The sequence below is a fragment of the Leguminivora glycinivorella genome, chromosome 7 (assembly GCF_023078275.1).
Source record: "Leguminivora glycinivorella isolate SPB_JAAS2020 chromosome 7, LegGlyc_1.1, whole genome shotgun sequence".
NCBI lineage: Eukaryota > Metazoa > Arthropoda > Insecta > Lepidoptera > Tortricidae > Leguminivora > Leguminivora glycinivorella.
The window spans coordinates 14,489,800-14,506,889 of record NC_062977.1 but is presented as its reverse complement, the minus strand read 5'-3'; the positions used below and the strand labels follow the sequence as shown (position 1 = coordinate 14,506,889).

At 36.8% G+C, this 17,090-nt stretch overlaps 1 protein-coding gene across 1 annotated transcript in view; it reads right to left on the bottom strand.

Annotated features, from left to right (window-relative positions):
• LOC125228195 (Ca(2+)/calmodulin-responsive adenylate cyclase-like) overlaps positions 1 to 12,777 on the bottom strand; it is a 161,424-nt gene extending 148,647 nt beyond the window's left edge. The window contains 1 exon segment of the mRNA XM_048132669.1: positions 12,438 to 12,777. The gene's annotated coding sequence lies outside the window, so the exon portion shown is untranslated.
• Between the last annotated feature and the right edge of the window lie 4,313 nt (positions 12,778 to 17,090).

Here is a 17,090-nt window from a genome sequence, read left to right as displayed (position 1 = left end):
AGGCAAACATATCTCGTGACCCCTCCGACGCACTTCCATGCGGTTCTGATAACCAGTCAAGTCTTGTTCAAGCATTGAGTGAAAAAATGTTATTGTCTAATCAAACATCTCTGGAAAATAATATCAAACTTTACAAAAATATCGCACAAAAGTGATCACTTATAGGTAGGCATATACCGAATAAAACTACCGTACGTTGTATCCCCATTTCGCTGGACCTCAGTATCCTCATTTCGAAATCTATCCCAGAATTAATCCAAGCAAAGCTTTCTTCAATGCACGACCGACGACTCACGTAGTCGAATCGAGCGGACGATCTCGCAAGATTTGCTGGGACGCCGCCCACGTGGATGCGGGCTCCGCGGGATCGAACTTTGACACGAGGGGGGGTCTACGATTATCTTCGCGTACTGACAGATAATAATTTGTCTAGCATTTTTTGGCTAATAATAAATCAGATTTAGATATGTATTAAAAGTTGATTGAAACAATAGGTCACCTCACCACACAATATGTATTATTTTCCGATACTTTCCTTAAACTATCACAATATTCACAACGACTCTAAATCAATATTTTGTATTCAGTCGTAGTAGACAACCCGTCTCCGTTCCCGTCGGATAATAATCTTTACGACTAAAATAGACGATAAAGAACCCCCTCTTTCTTTGGTCGTCTGTTCGACAAGTACCGAAGTGATGTATCAGTGTAAATAGCCAGGAAGCACGCAAACAAGGCACCAATGCATTATGGAGGATCTTGAATCACTTTGATCTCTTCATACAATAAATAATTACAGATCAAGTGAGTGATCTCTTCGCCGTGATCTAAAACAAGGACAGCTATATCACTGTGGAGTAATTTCAATTACTTAAGTACATAATTATATTCATTGTAAATAAATTAACGAATGGAAAATATTTGCCGACCGTCATGCAAAAAATAACTGTCATTTGTTTTCATAAATATGTAACGTAAACATCGAGATAAATATACGTATTACTTATTGTGAGTGTTTCCTAGCACATATGACTCAATAGCGATAAGGCCGCCTGTTATCTGCCATATTCAGACTATTAAATTCCGCCTATGCCTTGTACTATCATAGAGGTGTGGAAAGTTGTTTATGTTTTGATTTGTACGGAATAAACATACAAGGATTTCTATTCAGCTCAGCTTAATTACTCTAGTTTTAATATCTTCAGGAAATACTGTACCTATACAAGGAGTATTGGTCACTAAATACTAGTAAAGATCAGTCAATCATAATTTGTAGAGACATGTCGGAATACTCGGAATGAAAACGGACCTATTGCATCCGCGTTTTCACATGGAACGAATAAAGTACTTGCTGTAAGGTACAGCAGGACAAATCTCGACTGGGGGGGGCAAATGTTACTGGTCCATTTTTTCCATGTTTTACAATGTTTACATTATTAAATAGAGTGTCCACCGGTTATATATGGTAGGCGTGCTCAGTGGATACATGTATAACTCAACATCATAGTGTTATATGTAATGGAAAAAATGGATTAGTTACAATTGCTCTCCAGTCGAAATTTGCCCCGCTGTACCTTATCCGTAAAGTTGCATGCGCTGTGGTCAAAGTTGAACAGCCTTAAAGAATGTCAAACGACTATCATAACTCAATATAGGTTTACGAGCTTAACCTCGTTTAGATAAAAATCTAGAACTAATTAATCAGCTGGTCGCAAACAAAAGCGATCGAGTTCCACTCCACTTAGAACTAACTTACACTGCCAGCAACTTCCCTGATTGACGCGTTTTGGGGGGGTTGCCCAACTATGCTCTTAGTTAATATGACATGAGATATAAGGCACTAAAACATTTAGCGGTTGCGTAAATACAGAAAATTAAAAGGAACCACTCTTAATAGAACTGCTCAATTTCGCCAATAGGCACGGCGAGAGAACTATCATTTTTAGGGTTCCGTAGCCAAAATGGCAAAAACGGAACCCTTATAGTTTCGTCATGTCCGTCTGTCCGTCTGTCCGTCTGTCCGTCTGTCCGTCTGTCACAGCCGATTTACTCGGAAACTATAAGTACTACAGTGATGAAATTTGATGGGAATATGTGTTGTATGAACCGCTACAAAATTATGACACTAAATAGTAAAAAAAGAATTGGGGGTGGGGCCCCCATACATGTAACTGAGGGATGAAAATTTTTTTTCGATGTACATACCCGTGTGGGGTATCAATGGAAAGGTCTTTTAAAATGATATAAAGTTTTCTAAAAACATTTTTCTTAAAGTGAACGGTTTTTGAGATATCAGCTCTCAAAGTCGTAAAAAGTATGTCCCCCCCCTCTATTTTTATAACTACGGGGTATAAAATTCTAAAAAAAATAGAGGTGATGCATGCTAATTAACTCTTTCAACGATTTTTGGTTTGATCAAAGTATCTCTTATAGTTTTTGAGATAGGTTGATTTAACTGTAATTTTGGTTAAGTTATTGGTTTATTATATTTGCTGCTACGGAACCCTTTGTGCGCGAGCCCGACTCGCACTTGGCCGGTTTTTTTTCACTAACGCAATATTATTATTTATTAATAGGTAGTATATAATGTAGCCCATCCTTTGTTTTCCTTGTGAAGTTGACCACCCCAAATCATTGGCCCGTAAATGGCATATCGATATCGTTAGTTCTCGTTTGTTCAGTATCGTTAGGACCTGTCACTAACAGAAATAAATCTCATGCATGGATATGAACGGCGACAGTAATTAAAGTTGCCATGAAAAGGGTTACTTCATTCCACATGTAAACATTTACCTATTTCTCCTAGATATTATACCAATTACGTGCCTATAAAACAAGGTAATATCCGTTAACATAAACCCGTAATGATAGCACTTAAAGTATGCATTTCAAAGCTTGAAGAAAAAATAAAAAAACCGGCCAAGTGCGAGTCGGACTCGCCCACCGAGGGTTGCGTACAAACTTTCTTTCAAACTACCTAGTAAAAATAATCTCATATTTTCATATAACTCTAATGACTTGACTAGAAGACAAAAGTATAGGCACTTTTTTTTTTTTTCTTTATAATGTTAACCGATTTAAACAGTTTTTACTTTATTGGACAGAAGATGGTTTACGTAACATCTCGTATTAATTTTAAGTACGATATACATCCGCAAGGGTGGGTAAATTGAAAGTAAAAATCTGAAAAGTTTTTTGTGAATTAAAAAAAAAGTATTCAAAATACAAACACGATTAATATTTTTCCTGTAATATATAGCATAAAACCAATGTTTACCAACATAGTAATTAAGATTCCAAAAGGGGTCCTTCGTGCTATTTATTATTATTTTACGAATCGTCACAGAAAACAAAGTTCACTTCTTTACGCCGAGAAAACTAACTTACAGCTCGCCTTCGCGCGCGAACTGACTGACAACCCTCTTGGGGTTGCCAACATACAAAAATTATATCAATGTTTGGGTAAAATTATGAGATATTTAACATTGTCTTACAAATATTATATAAATAATTTGTGAAGTTACGAGATTCTTAACAATAGTTAATAGTTTTTGAGTAAAATTGTATTTTTAGCACGCTCACTTTTTGCAGTTTTCTTCGGCCTGGTCATGAAAAAATGGAACAATTTATACGCTTTGTCCAAAAAAATCGTGCTGAGGAAACTTGGTTACCAACTGACCACACATATATATGTTCATTGTGTATTTTAAAGAAGATAAATACAGCACATTTATTTTGTATTAATTTGTATTGTTTAAGTTGTAAATAAATAAATAAGTTTGACTAGAATATCCGTATTTAACTATAATGTAAAATTCCCGTTAGGCAGAATATAATAATGTGTCACATCTGGTGGTAGCCCTACTCTACGCGTAAATAACCGCTCCCCGCACCCCGCGCATTTGTCAGCATGTGCAGTGTTTTTGCTTGGCAACGTCGCCTCTAGTACGTAGTACATATACCTCAATGTGTACAACATAATATTACAAGTCAATAATGGAAGCTTATCTTTTCGAGTCCAAATATGTACTTATGGATTTTCCCGTTTACGTGCTTCAGGCATTCGGTGAAAACTGCCTCATATGATTAAAGAGTAAAGTATATTAAATACAATAAAAACTTACTGAATGTAACATTACACTCTCGTTGGATAACTTCTATTGTGCCTTTTAAAGTAGAATGTACATTTAAACAGAATTACAGATGTCTGTATTTCAACGGGCGGAGATCAAGCACTATTATTACTTCACTCCACACTTACTTCATTCCACATGTAAACATTTACCTATTTCTCCTAGATATTATACCAATTACGTGCCTATAAAACAAGGTAATATCCGTTAACATAAACCCGTAATGATAGCACTTAAAGTATGCATTTCAAAGCTTGAAGAAAAAATAAAAAAACCGGCCAAGTGCGAGTCGGACTCGCCCACCGAGGGTTGCGTACAAACTTTCTTTCAAACTACCTAGTAAAAATAATCTCATATTTTCATATAACTCTAATGACTTGACTAGAAGACAAAAGTATAGGCACTTTTTTTTTTTTTTTATAATGTTAACCGATTTAAACAGTTTTTACTTTATTGGACAGAAGATGGTTTACGTAACATCTCGTATTAATTTTAAGTACGATATACATCCGCAAGGGTGGGTAAATTGAAAGTAAAAATCTGAAAAGTTTTTTGTGAATTAAAAAAAGTATTCAAAATACAAACACGATTATATTTTTCCTGTAATATATAGCATAAAACCAATGTTTACTAAAATTTTCATAATTTTTCGTTGGTAAACTTCGGAGATAAGGGGGGAACGGTATTTTTTTTTACATTTTCCTTCAAAATTCTTTTTTTCCACAACAAAAAAATTATAAAAAATAGTTTATTTACGTTCAATTTGAGCTCTTTCCAACGATACCCCACTTGACCTAGTAACTTGAAATTTACAGTTTGCCCCCCTTTCATTTTGGCCATTTTCTACAATTAAAATTAATATATTTAAAAAAATTATACTTTCTATTTGTAGAGGTTTACAATGTTCACAACTATTCCAAATTTCAAGTTGATAGCATTAGTAGTTCTCGAGATATTTAGGAATGTGACAGACGGACAGACAGACGGACAGAGTCGCACCATAAGGGTTCCTGTTGTACCTTTTTGGTACGGAACCCTAAAAATCAGCGTAAACCTAGTTCGATAACGGGCTTGACATAAATTGCAGCGAGCGCCTTTGTGTGCCAATAAACTTTAGTGGCCCATCGACAATGCGGCCCTGTAAATGGTAGTTACCCTGCCTGCAACCGCAAAACTGAGAACTGGGTTCGAATCTCGATATAATTAATAGGACAATTTTATACGGGGCGATATCGTTCGTTGTTGTGGGTTACTGGAAACAGAACATAAAGACGGAGGCGTGCAGTATTTGTAATGTGTTGTATGATATATTTATAAAGTTACATTTTAGTATGTACATATGTATGGACTAAATTGTGACGGAAAACAGTATTTGTAATGTTATATTTATAAAGTTACAATTTAGTATGTACATATGTATTGGACTAGATTGTGACGGAAAATATGAATAAATTTTCTACTTTATCGCAACGAAATAAGATATTTTGGCTGTCGTACGTGGGAACAACCTACAGACAGACATTCGTATTTAAATAGTGGTCCTTAATTTTACGATCTCGGAACGAGCTTACATTTATTAGCCTCCCACTACACAAAGTTTAGTGGGTTCATAATAGCATTAGCATGTAAAAGTCGTAAACCGTGAGCGTTCAGTTGGTCGGAAGTGTCGGGACTACAAATAATCCACAACGTCCTCCGCTACTCCTAGCACGGGACGGAAGTATATAGATCGTGCCATTCCTGATGAGTGATGGCGTTCAGATTATCAAATCTAACCTTTAACAGCAGAACAAAAGAGTCATGCGTCTTCGGGAATGGCACGGCTTAAATGTAGCATGCAAAAGTCGTAATATGTGAGCGTTCAGCAGCTGCCCGGGACCGCGACCCTGGAAGTAGGTCAACTCACGCACCCGTTTGACTGCCGCTGTCGTCCAGCTGTGGCAGCCATGAAGTCTGTGAATCAGCATCCGACTGTCTTGGACACTTATAAGTATATATTAGCCAGCGTTCCCACTTAAGCGTTGCGTGTCTCGGGGCGCGCAACGGACGTCCGCGCCACGCCACCTGAATGTAATTCAAAAAACGTCTCCTCAACATTTTGTATAGGAAGGACGTAAGACGCGCCCCAGGTAGCGTGGCGGCGGCGTCCTTCGTATACAAAATGTACTGAGGAGACGTTTTTTAAATTACACTGAGGCGGCGTGGCGCAGACGTCCGTTGCGCGCCCCGAGACGCGCGACGCTCTGATGTGGCCGGTCCCTTAGAAAGATACATGAAGTGTTTTTCTTTCTCCTCAAACCAGCAAATGCTTGATCGTGCTTGCTCAAAACGCAAAACTTAACAATAAATAATTCACACGCCATTTGGTCATTAAGTACTTCATTAGGATATGACTGATCATCAGTGTTTTTAGAAAGGGCAATTATCATTGTGAATATTAAGCACATGCACTTTGCGAACTCCCACACAACTAAATTCGTTTGGACAAACAATTGTATATTATTTGCATACCAATCTCTCTCAGAATTCCTGCCCTGCGCAACCTTGTTTCCTAAAAGAAATATAGCTTTCTGGTAGAGCCTATAAATTCTTATAAGAAATCTCCAAGGCTTTCCAGGTATAAACCCAGTATATCTATCGCTCGATATATAACTTTTTAAGTTGCCGCTCTAACCGGCTCCGTAAGTCCGCACCCTCTCAGGTAGTGCCAAGGGCGTATTGGTATGCAATACTGCCACCTAATTTCATTCGTTCCAATTAGCCTGGCAGGTGTTAATTGGATGCTTGTTGGGATGGCGCCTCGCAATAATCTAGTCGTACACAATTCCACATACATGCAGAGTGAATCAGTGGCATACCCTATCTATAATATAATATATGTAGTACAACAGTATCAGATCATTGAGAGTATTTTGTCTCGTTTAGGCTGTGGGTTAGCGGAAAACGATGTCCAAGATAGATCGAAATGGAAGGAGAAATACAGAGAAGTTGACCCCGTCACAGTAAGGTTAACCGCTAGAAGATAATGATGATGATAACGTGTTTCGTTTAATATAATTCCTTAAATAAATTTTCTTAATTAATATTAAAAGCCCACACTTCCAGTTATTACCATAAAGAAATTTTTCAATAATTTTTGAAAGTATAGATACTTAGAGATATGTTCTCAAAGTAGACAGAGAGAAGGAGACAGTCGGCTTAAATGGGTATATACGTTCAGAGAGATTTCATAAGTCCTTCCTCGTGCCGTTTTAAACATAATATTAGGCATTCCATGATAGCATTTTGTGATAACCTATGCCATTTCCTCAAGGAGCCCAGAATACAATTTCCGTAAAATATTTCCTTTGAATATGAAGCCAGGAAACCTAGGAAGCTTACGCAAGGCAGAGAGCCTCTTTGCAAATACCTACCTACTTTACCGGCGAGTGCTTCAGCTTGTTAGAAATTAGAACCTATATTAATACATAAGTGTATAACTTAACTCTGTTTAGGTTTACTCTTCCTAAAGTATAGAACTCGGTAAGTAAGTAAATCAAAATTGAAAATAGTGATGTGCCTTACCGATATTTAATTGACATTTTACTGTGACAGCAAGACACTGTTAGCGTACCTACAAAGAATTTGGATTAATCGGTGACAGGTCGCATATTTTTTTAGTTTTGCTTTCTGCGTCTATGTATAACTAAATAAAAAAGTACTCTCTCTGATTGAAACTACATTCTGAAACTGTCCTCATTTTAAAGTCAGGGCCTATACTTGATGAATGATCATTTCTATGACAGTTTAGATAGTTAACTAAAGTAAAAAGTATACAACTGCCAATATCGACCAACTCTGATATCACCAGTTAAAAATGCACACGCGACGCGTCAACGGTTTATTTTCATCAGCAAATATGTATGCATCATGGGCTGCAGGTAGATTCAAATTGCCAATCATTTGGCTGTGTCCATATTGATACCGATCTGCCAGCTGTAATGTAGGCTGCAATTCCTGATATGAGTGATTATTGATTACCGGCATAATTAAAGCTTTTGTTCATATGCCGAATGCCGATACTTCCAACTTTAGTTATACACTTTATTTATACTTACGTTGGTAGTGTTGTGTTGTGGGTATTGGTAACTAGATACGCCTATAATGCCGCCTACCATTACAGGAAATTCTTATTTGCTCTTTAGCTAGGTACGTACATATGTTGTAGGCATCGTAACACATAGGATTTTTTAAAGGTAAAACTCTAAAGCGTACAGCTTCATTAATATTACGCATTACTGCTGCGATACTGACGCAGTCATAATATACTAAGAAAGTCTTCTTTGTAAACTGATTAATTAAAACATATTCAATCAATCACTCATTTTGTCAAGGAAGCCAGTAACAATGTCCGCAGCAACGCCGTAATGCCGCATGTTCAGCAGCTGCAGTTGCTGTTGCTATCCAAAGGACACCTTTAGAAAGCTGTTAGTACCTTTGACTGCCTGTAACTTAACTAGTTTCGCCGACTGCTCATTAACTCTCCGGGTGTGGATCAGAAATCTACACGTGACTGTGCAAGACTAAGGACCGGTACAGATGGCTTACAACATTTACAACCCGACTTGACTACAAAACTGCACACTGACTAAACTAATGTTTCAAGATGCAGTCAGTCTTTATCTTGCAGATGATCTTTACGTGCAGTCGGAGTACAGTTCCCGTACAAGTTGCTGTTGGGTTACATTGCAGTACCTACAGTTCGTCTGTATGGGCCGTTTGCGGATTGAGATGAACCGTGAATGTTGAATAGACCAGGCCCCTATTTCAAAAAGGCTACAATTGTCAGTGACATATGTCGAGCGACAATCGTCGATGACAGGTGACAAATTACAATTTTATAAAATATTTTCTATAGAATTGCTTACAAACATGACAGGCATTTTGCTACAATTGTATGTATTACAATTAACAATAATTATTATTTCTAGGCGACATATTTGTAGAATTGTCGGTGAATCTCGACAGGAGGATTAAGATGTGTCGAATTGTGTGACAATTGTAGTAATTTGTGGTTGACATACGCGTTGTTCAAAATGGCTGCCCATGCGAGTGGTATAGTGACACTATTAGTGATAATGACAGTAATTCCTACCTATATACTTAGGTTTTCGTACTTAGTTAGGAGTTCCTGTTACTTCGCCGTCGATATAAGTTTCAATAATGCTACGTAAATATGAAATTAAATTTGTAGCAAACTACGGATATCTCAATTTATTTTTATCATTGTACCATCGGCAGCAATGTTAGTACCTTATTACAAGGGCATAAAGCCTACCGATGATTAGTTAAGAGTGTTGCTGTTAGTAAACGCTATTGGCCCCTTCGTAACATTATTAGTACTTAGGTATATTTTTGAGATTTCTCTGCGTTAATACATATTATTATACTAAATTGTGTTTTTAAACTTATGTATCATAAAAAATACTACATACCTATGTAATAGCTATCATTAATATTATTTTATACAAATACCCTCAAATTAATTTGAGCGTTTTTAAATGAACGAGTTACCTTCGTATTTAGGTACACCGAATTCCAAATTCAAATATTTTTAGTTTAGTTAAGCATTTTAACTATTAGTTTAGAATAGTTTTAATTTGTTTAATTTTTTATTTGTATATTTTTATTGTAGTACCTAATGGTCAATGTTTTTACTTCTTCTTCTTTTATTCACGTTTATAAGAAATAAATTTTATATATCTTAATAATTCAAACTTATTAAATACTTAGTATAGTGCCAAGTTAGGTATATATCTTAGATATTTCTATTTCTTTGCCATACACCCGTTTCAATCAAACGTTGAGCTATTCCTTTATATTTAAGTATTAACTTTCATTGCGGATAGGTATTAATTTGTTATCAAATTTATCAAATAACACGAATTTGCGGTCGGAAATCAATTTTAAGATAGGCATCTTTCTTATTATATCCATACTGCAATATTGTTTTTGAAACTAAATACTAACACATAACCAATGCCTACTTGATACACATAAATAATGTTACCGAAGAAAATTATATAATGGTGGGAGAGGATTTAGGTAATGAATAGTTTTAAATAAGTTTTATCGAAGAGGCATTTATATTTATAGTCAGCCAATAAACATAAAAATATCCATTAAATAAATTTACTTATTGCCATTTGAGTCAACTACTATTCATAATTTGATACATTTATCCCCATGGTTAGTCGTGACAATTGTATTCTACAATTGTCGCACCTGTCAGCGTGGTGAAACCAATAATTCTACATATGTAATATTTTGTGACAATTGTCGCACCTGTCACCTATATGAAATTGGGGCCAGAATATTCAGAATCGTATTTTTTTGTTATTTATATTTTAGTATTATCTCGTCACGTGCGCCGCCGATGAGTGAGACCAAAGAGATTAATTACCAAAGTCACCAAACCTATCTCCCTTGACTAATGCAAAACCAAATTTAAAATTCACAGATTAGTCTAATGGATAAACATAGCTAATGTTTCATTATACCGACTGGTTAGACAGAACCAGGTAAGTACGTAGGTACCAATAAAAAACGTATGCTTATTTTGCATACATTCATACAAAATTTCCATAGGTTTTTTGCTGGAGGCAAACGAGAAGACGAATGATAAAATTACCGTCATGAAACCAACACCTGTAACTTCCTTGTTTTTTTTTTGGTAGGTAAAGTCGGCAATGGTTCCGTTGTTACCTATAAGTTACGGAACCCTAACAGGAGTCAGCGTAGCACTAATACGTTTAACCTGGCAACATTTAACAGCTGACAGTGTCCATCTTTTTATACTTTTGACGTGATAACGTCTAATAACTCGTTACTACGGGCTGCATGCACGAAAAAGATGACGTCATTGTCCCGTTCCTCAAGGCCACCAAGCAAGAGCAAGTGGTTTGTGTATGGACGGTTGGGGTATAAGCAAAAGGGGCCCGATTTTAGGACTTAGAAAATTTTTGTTAAAAATTTTCATTTATTATTTTTGAGTGTTTGTAATTTAAAAACATGAAAGATTGCATTAAAATAAGCATCTTTTATAGAATGAAGTTGCTTGAAAAACCTACTTATTTAGGAGTTAGAGCAGTACGAAGTTGCGAATTTTCCCATAGTATTTACTAAGGCGCCAGAGACAGAAAAGTTACGATGATTTTTTTTACCAATATAACCTATGTTAATATTGATAAATCATATAGAACACGTTTAAATAAGGATGTTTTGTTATGTAAACTTTTTCTTTTCCATTAATATTTACTGAGATATTAGGGTTCTAAGATTAGTAAATGGCACTAGCACTTTAATAAAATTAACGCGTGTCTCGCAAACGGTCTAGGATACAAAATGACGACTTTTATATAGGTATAGGTTAGGTTCGTTAGGTATCTTCAAACGGCCGAAGGCCAAACTGCACAGAATAGGAGCCCCGCGTAAGCGTGGCTCCGTCGATATCGCTTTCTGTCTCTGGCGCCTTAGTAATGCTACGGGAAAATTTTGCAACTTTGCACCACTCTAACTCCTAAATTAGTAGGTTTTTAAAAAAACTTTAATTTAATAAAAGATGCTTATTTTAATGCATTCTTTCAAATAAGAACAAAAAAACGTGAAAAAAGTCCCAGAATCGGGCCCCTTTTGCTATACTCTGACCGCCCCTGTCTATACTACTGTAATGTTTGACGTTATCACGTTAAACTACCGTCCGTAAACCGACTTTACAGACAACCAATTTTTTAATAAATAATAACGAAAACATCAAATTACAAACTAATTCTATCAACATTTATTTTTAGCTTATAGGAAAAGAAAAAGAAGTGCTAAGTTTTAAGGACTGCAATGAGTTAAATCACATAATTAGATGAATTCATAGCAAATCAAGAATAATTTATTATCTTAAATGAAGCATACCGAATGAATCTCTAGATCTCTACCCTACCCTCACAAAAGATGATAATAATAATTATGCTCGAATTTCTTGACCAACATAAACAAGACAACCAAAATATTACCCTTTCATAACCAGCTAGCCAGTAAAAAAACAAGTTTGGACAAAGGGTAACAAACAAAACAAGAACCTACGTACCTATTTAAAACGTTTACAACTGATCACTGGATTGTTATTGTTAATAATATATCCTGTATGCATTCTTATTGGAAGAAACCGGCTCTCGTAACTAATTGATTAAAGTATAGTCGATAAACAATCGAACAAAAAACATTTAAACGCAACTACAAACGTAAGTAATAAATATTTTAAAAAGTCCTTACCTTTTTAAGAAAATTTCGAGGGCGACGTCCCTTCTTGGACGGTGCGGGTACGGGGTACGGTGCCGCGCTTCCAACATAAACACTGCACTGGCGGTGTACGAAATGCGGAATACGAGCGACAAATCCTGATAAATTAGTGATAACACAACACTGTCACTTTGTTCGAGCACTGTAATCCAATAGGTTCGTTTGTTTTTAGTTAGAAATCAGGACAAGTAAACGCGCATGTCACTTTGTCCGTAATTTGTGTTCGAAGCGTAGTTGAACACGCGTACGATGGTGGACCGCCGCTCAATGACTGGCTGGCTGATGCGCTCAGCGGCGGGGAGGGCGCGCCGCGCGGCGCTGCGTTGCGTTGGTCGGTCTCGGTCTACTCGAACACGCGGGTGGAGGGTGAGGCGAGGCGCAACGGGGAAGCGCCCTTCTCTCAATGGTAAAGCTTTATCGGTGCCGATGTCTCAACGTATGTCTAATCAGAGCTTCGATAAGGGAATCTTTCAATATTTGTAAGTTCGAGGAGTTACTAAGAAGAAACGCAAGAGTAACTTATTACTCCACTTACATGTTTTGTACCCTGATAATTACTGTACTTAACCCGTTTACCTACATGCCCATTGGTTTGTTTTCGATACATAGAAAAGTACCTACTCAACGCCTACCCACTACTTGCCTTAAAATTTGTAGGAGACATGACAACCTGTAACTTCAAGCAGCCCAAATAAAATAATTCATTCTGAGCATAGGATTTGGGTAAACCATACTTATTTCCCATCCTGCCATTGATTATTAATTTATTATACAGTTCATAGTTATTTCTACAATATGAAAACGACGAAACGTTGTCCTATTTCAATGTGATCAAATGTGATGTAAAAGGTACCGGGTTTTTGATACATATATTTGATCTACTCATACTTAATAAAATAAATAAACCCATAAGAAACATCTTTCTTACTAATGAGAGAAAACATTTATTATATTTATTCCACAGATAATTTTAACTCACCGACGTAAATAAAATATTCCTTGTCAACACCATGTGACGACATTTTTGCAATTTATTACCAACTTTGCAGTGACACGTAATTAATCGCAGAACATTTGCGATAAATTGTACATAAATAACTGGAAAACAGTAATTTTTAATGGTCTATCTTTGATTATAAATACAGCAATAAATACACTCGTATATCTACTTGCTAGATTATAAATAATCTTAAGATATATTTTGACAGGCAATAATATAATTTATTGAAATTAATTTCATATTCTGTTCATATTCTTTGACCCTTGTTATTTAATGCATGATATAACAAATGTTCAGTGTTTTATTTATTTAGTTGGTTTGTTTAATACAGAATTGAAATAAGTTATACCTATTGGCACTATTACCTGCCATCTATAGATCTACTTCCTAATCCTATTTCTGAGTTATCAGCATACCTACATTTATTTCACTTGTGAATGATGATGATTGTTTTCTCTCCGTCTCACCCTTTGGTCTCTCCTTAGCCCCCCACGCCCCTATCTTATATATCTTTCTAAACAGTACCTGTCTAAAGTCTGTAAAATAAGAATACAACCCTCGCGTGGTCGTCGTGACGTCACATAGATAATTTAAATTTGCTTCTTATTTCAATGTAAGTACTTACCCTATACCAAAAGAATAAATAAAAATCAATTCAAAATATTAAAAAAAAAAACTAGGATTATTTTACGACAATTTTCGTGCACCTAGCAGAGAACTCTGGCAGCTGCGCTCAGTTGTCACAAACACACTCAAACCGTCCAAGAGCGTGTCGGGCCACGCTCAGTGTAGGGTTCCGTAGTTTTCCGTATTTTTCTCAAAAACTACTGAACCTATCAAGTTCAAAACAATTTTCCTAGAAAGTTTTTATAAAGTTCTACTTTTGTGATTTTTTTCATATTTTTTAAACATATGGTTCAAAAGTTAGAGGGGGGGGACGCACTTTTTTTTCCTTTAGGAGCGATTATTTCCGAAAATATTGATATTATCAAAATACGATCTTAGTAAACCCTTATTAATTTTTAATTACCTATCCAACAATATATCACACGTTGGGGTTGGAATGACAAAAAAAACCAGCCCCCACTTTACAGGTAGGGGGAGTACCCTAATAAAACATTTTTTTCCATTTTTTATTTTTGCACTTTGTTGGCGTGATTGATATACATATTGGTACCAAATTTCAGCTTTCTAGTGCTAACGGTTACTGAAGATTATCCGCGGACGGACGGACGGGCGGACGGACGGACAGACAGACAGACATAGCGAAACTATAAGGGTTCCTAGTTGACTACGGAACCCTAAAAATGTGAAAAATGTCACCTTGCATAATTATAATAAGTTAATCATATTTTAAAATAAACCTTATAAACTAAAAATAAAAACTAAAACAAAAAACATACGATACTGTGTGACCTTCAACCGAAAATAGCCGAAAAGTCCAAAAGGATGTTTATTGTTTAGTCGTCGATTAGCATTCTCGGGGCGAGGAGTCAATGTCGACGCATAATCGGAGACGCTGCCGGCTTCGACCCTGCGAGGTCGACCACCGTCTGACCTCCTTCGTTCAACATTCAGGGTATGCCGGAATTTTGGGCAATAGGTACCTAGATAAGTTTATTAGTATCGAGAGAACCTACTCCATAATAATGAAGCGGATGAACGGCTCTCGCTCTATTTCACGAAAAAGGTTAAGAACAACTGGGTCAAACAAATTTTAGAACACGATACGTTTGTAAAGTATAAAGGTTAAACAGTTTGAGATTATCCTGTTTTTCTTATTTCAGTCGCAAATAGAGACCAAATCGGCAAATAGTCGTCCTTGCGTTATCCGGGTTATCCCGGCGTTTGCCACAGCCCATGGGAGCCTGGGGTCCGCTGTGACAATAGAGAGTCTCTATTAGAGACCAAATATTGAAAACAATGCAATTCGCCTATAAACAGGCAGAATATGCCTTACTTAACGCGGTCTCTAGGAAAGACTTTAATACGAATTGACTCAAAGTTTTTGTCATACAGCCATTCATGGTTATACCTATCTTTGAAAGGTGAATTATTTGTTTTACCTGTTTAATTGTGTTCTTACATGGTGCCTACTTCACCTACTTGAAGTTCTTGTACTTATTCCGTTCAGTATGGTTCCGCGGTGCACTTGTTTCAATGCCCATCACGGGCCTACGTGTCCCAAGACCTAAATGTATGTTGTGAAAATACAGACATTTGATTGTACCGTAGGTACTACAATATCTGTACAGAATGTATAAAACGTCCAGGTGGTGTAATAACCATTACCCGGACAAAAGGATAAGCTTGATAAACTGAGCACTGGTATAAGATGAACTAATTGTCCATTTATTTCGCCTGTCTACAACCTCCAACCTGTAGGTAGAGATAGGAGGATTAGGATATCTGTGTAGTAGACAAAAGGGTTTTTATAATGTAACATTCGGAAATAAGGAATAGGTAACTTAGATTCAATCAATTGTACATGCTTTACTAAGTATACCTACGTCTTCAGGAATCATTAAGAAATGTCCATTGCCTTGCACACCAAGCCTCCACTGCAACCATTCCTATGGACGGTGTGTCGGCAGTTTTGGGGAGGCGATTGTTTCCGCCGTATAATGATGGCGATCAGCATTCAACGCAGCGCCGCGGACGGATATAGATGCCCGAGGCTAGTGTTCACCGATATTTATGGATCGGACCCGACTTACTATTATCAGTGCTTGAATCTCATTAACACCGGAAAAGTATCACACATTTTCCTACTGTCGCACGATGGTGGTGAGCGATTCTCGTGTGGTTTTTGGCTCGAAAGGGAAACGGCGTTAATGAATGAAATTGTGGAAATAGCGCTCGGGTACATATTTGAGTTGTTTCAAAACATAAAATAGCCCATGTTAGTTCATAACTCGGGCAAACATTAAATTAAAATCACTAAGAAATGAAATAGGTACTAAAAGAAATAATTGTAAGGCCTATTTGTCTAAGATCCGCAACTAATACCGCTTCAAAGGATTGTCGAAATGGATTGGTGGTTGGTGGTTGATGAAATCTTGTTGGTGTTGGTACCTAGGTAGTCCAATGCCCCAAATCTTAACCTTTATCTCCTTCTTTTGCTACCGGAAAGGTGTAAAGATGAGGGGGAGAAACTCTAATAAGATTGCATTGGAAACACGAATACCGACAGATTTATATCTAAGTTAAGGAAAATGTTCGCGTTTTATGAGTACCTAATAAGCCACATTGTTTGCCGAAAGCTATCTTTTTTCGGCACGTTCCATGGCTTCTATTAAGTGCGATGCTTCGATTAAGTGGTGTAGTCGAGATATTGGATTGTAGCTTCGAGATGCAATGCGTATTTGTGAGATTAGATTACCTACAGGCGCATCAATATACCTACTTACTACATATTATATAGCGTATATCACACCATCGCGCCCAAATTATGACTACTTCGGCGTTCCCGTTACCTCGCCCTTTAAGAAAGAGACAGAGAGGTTTTGGTGGGTAAACTGGGTCTCATCAACCTCGGGGAGTTCCATATTCCATCCCGACCGGTACGTCTCCGCACCAGGGTGCTCATTCGTTCCATATAGGGTTTGCAAGATCCGCCGATTTTT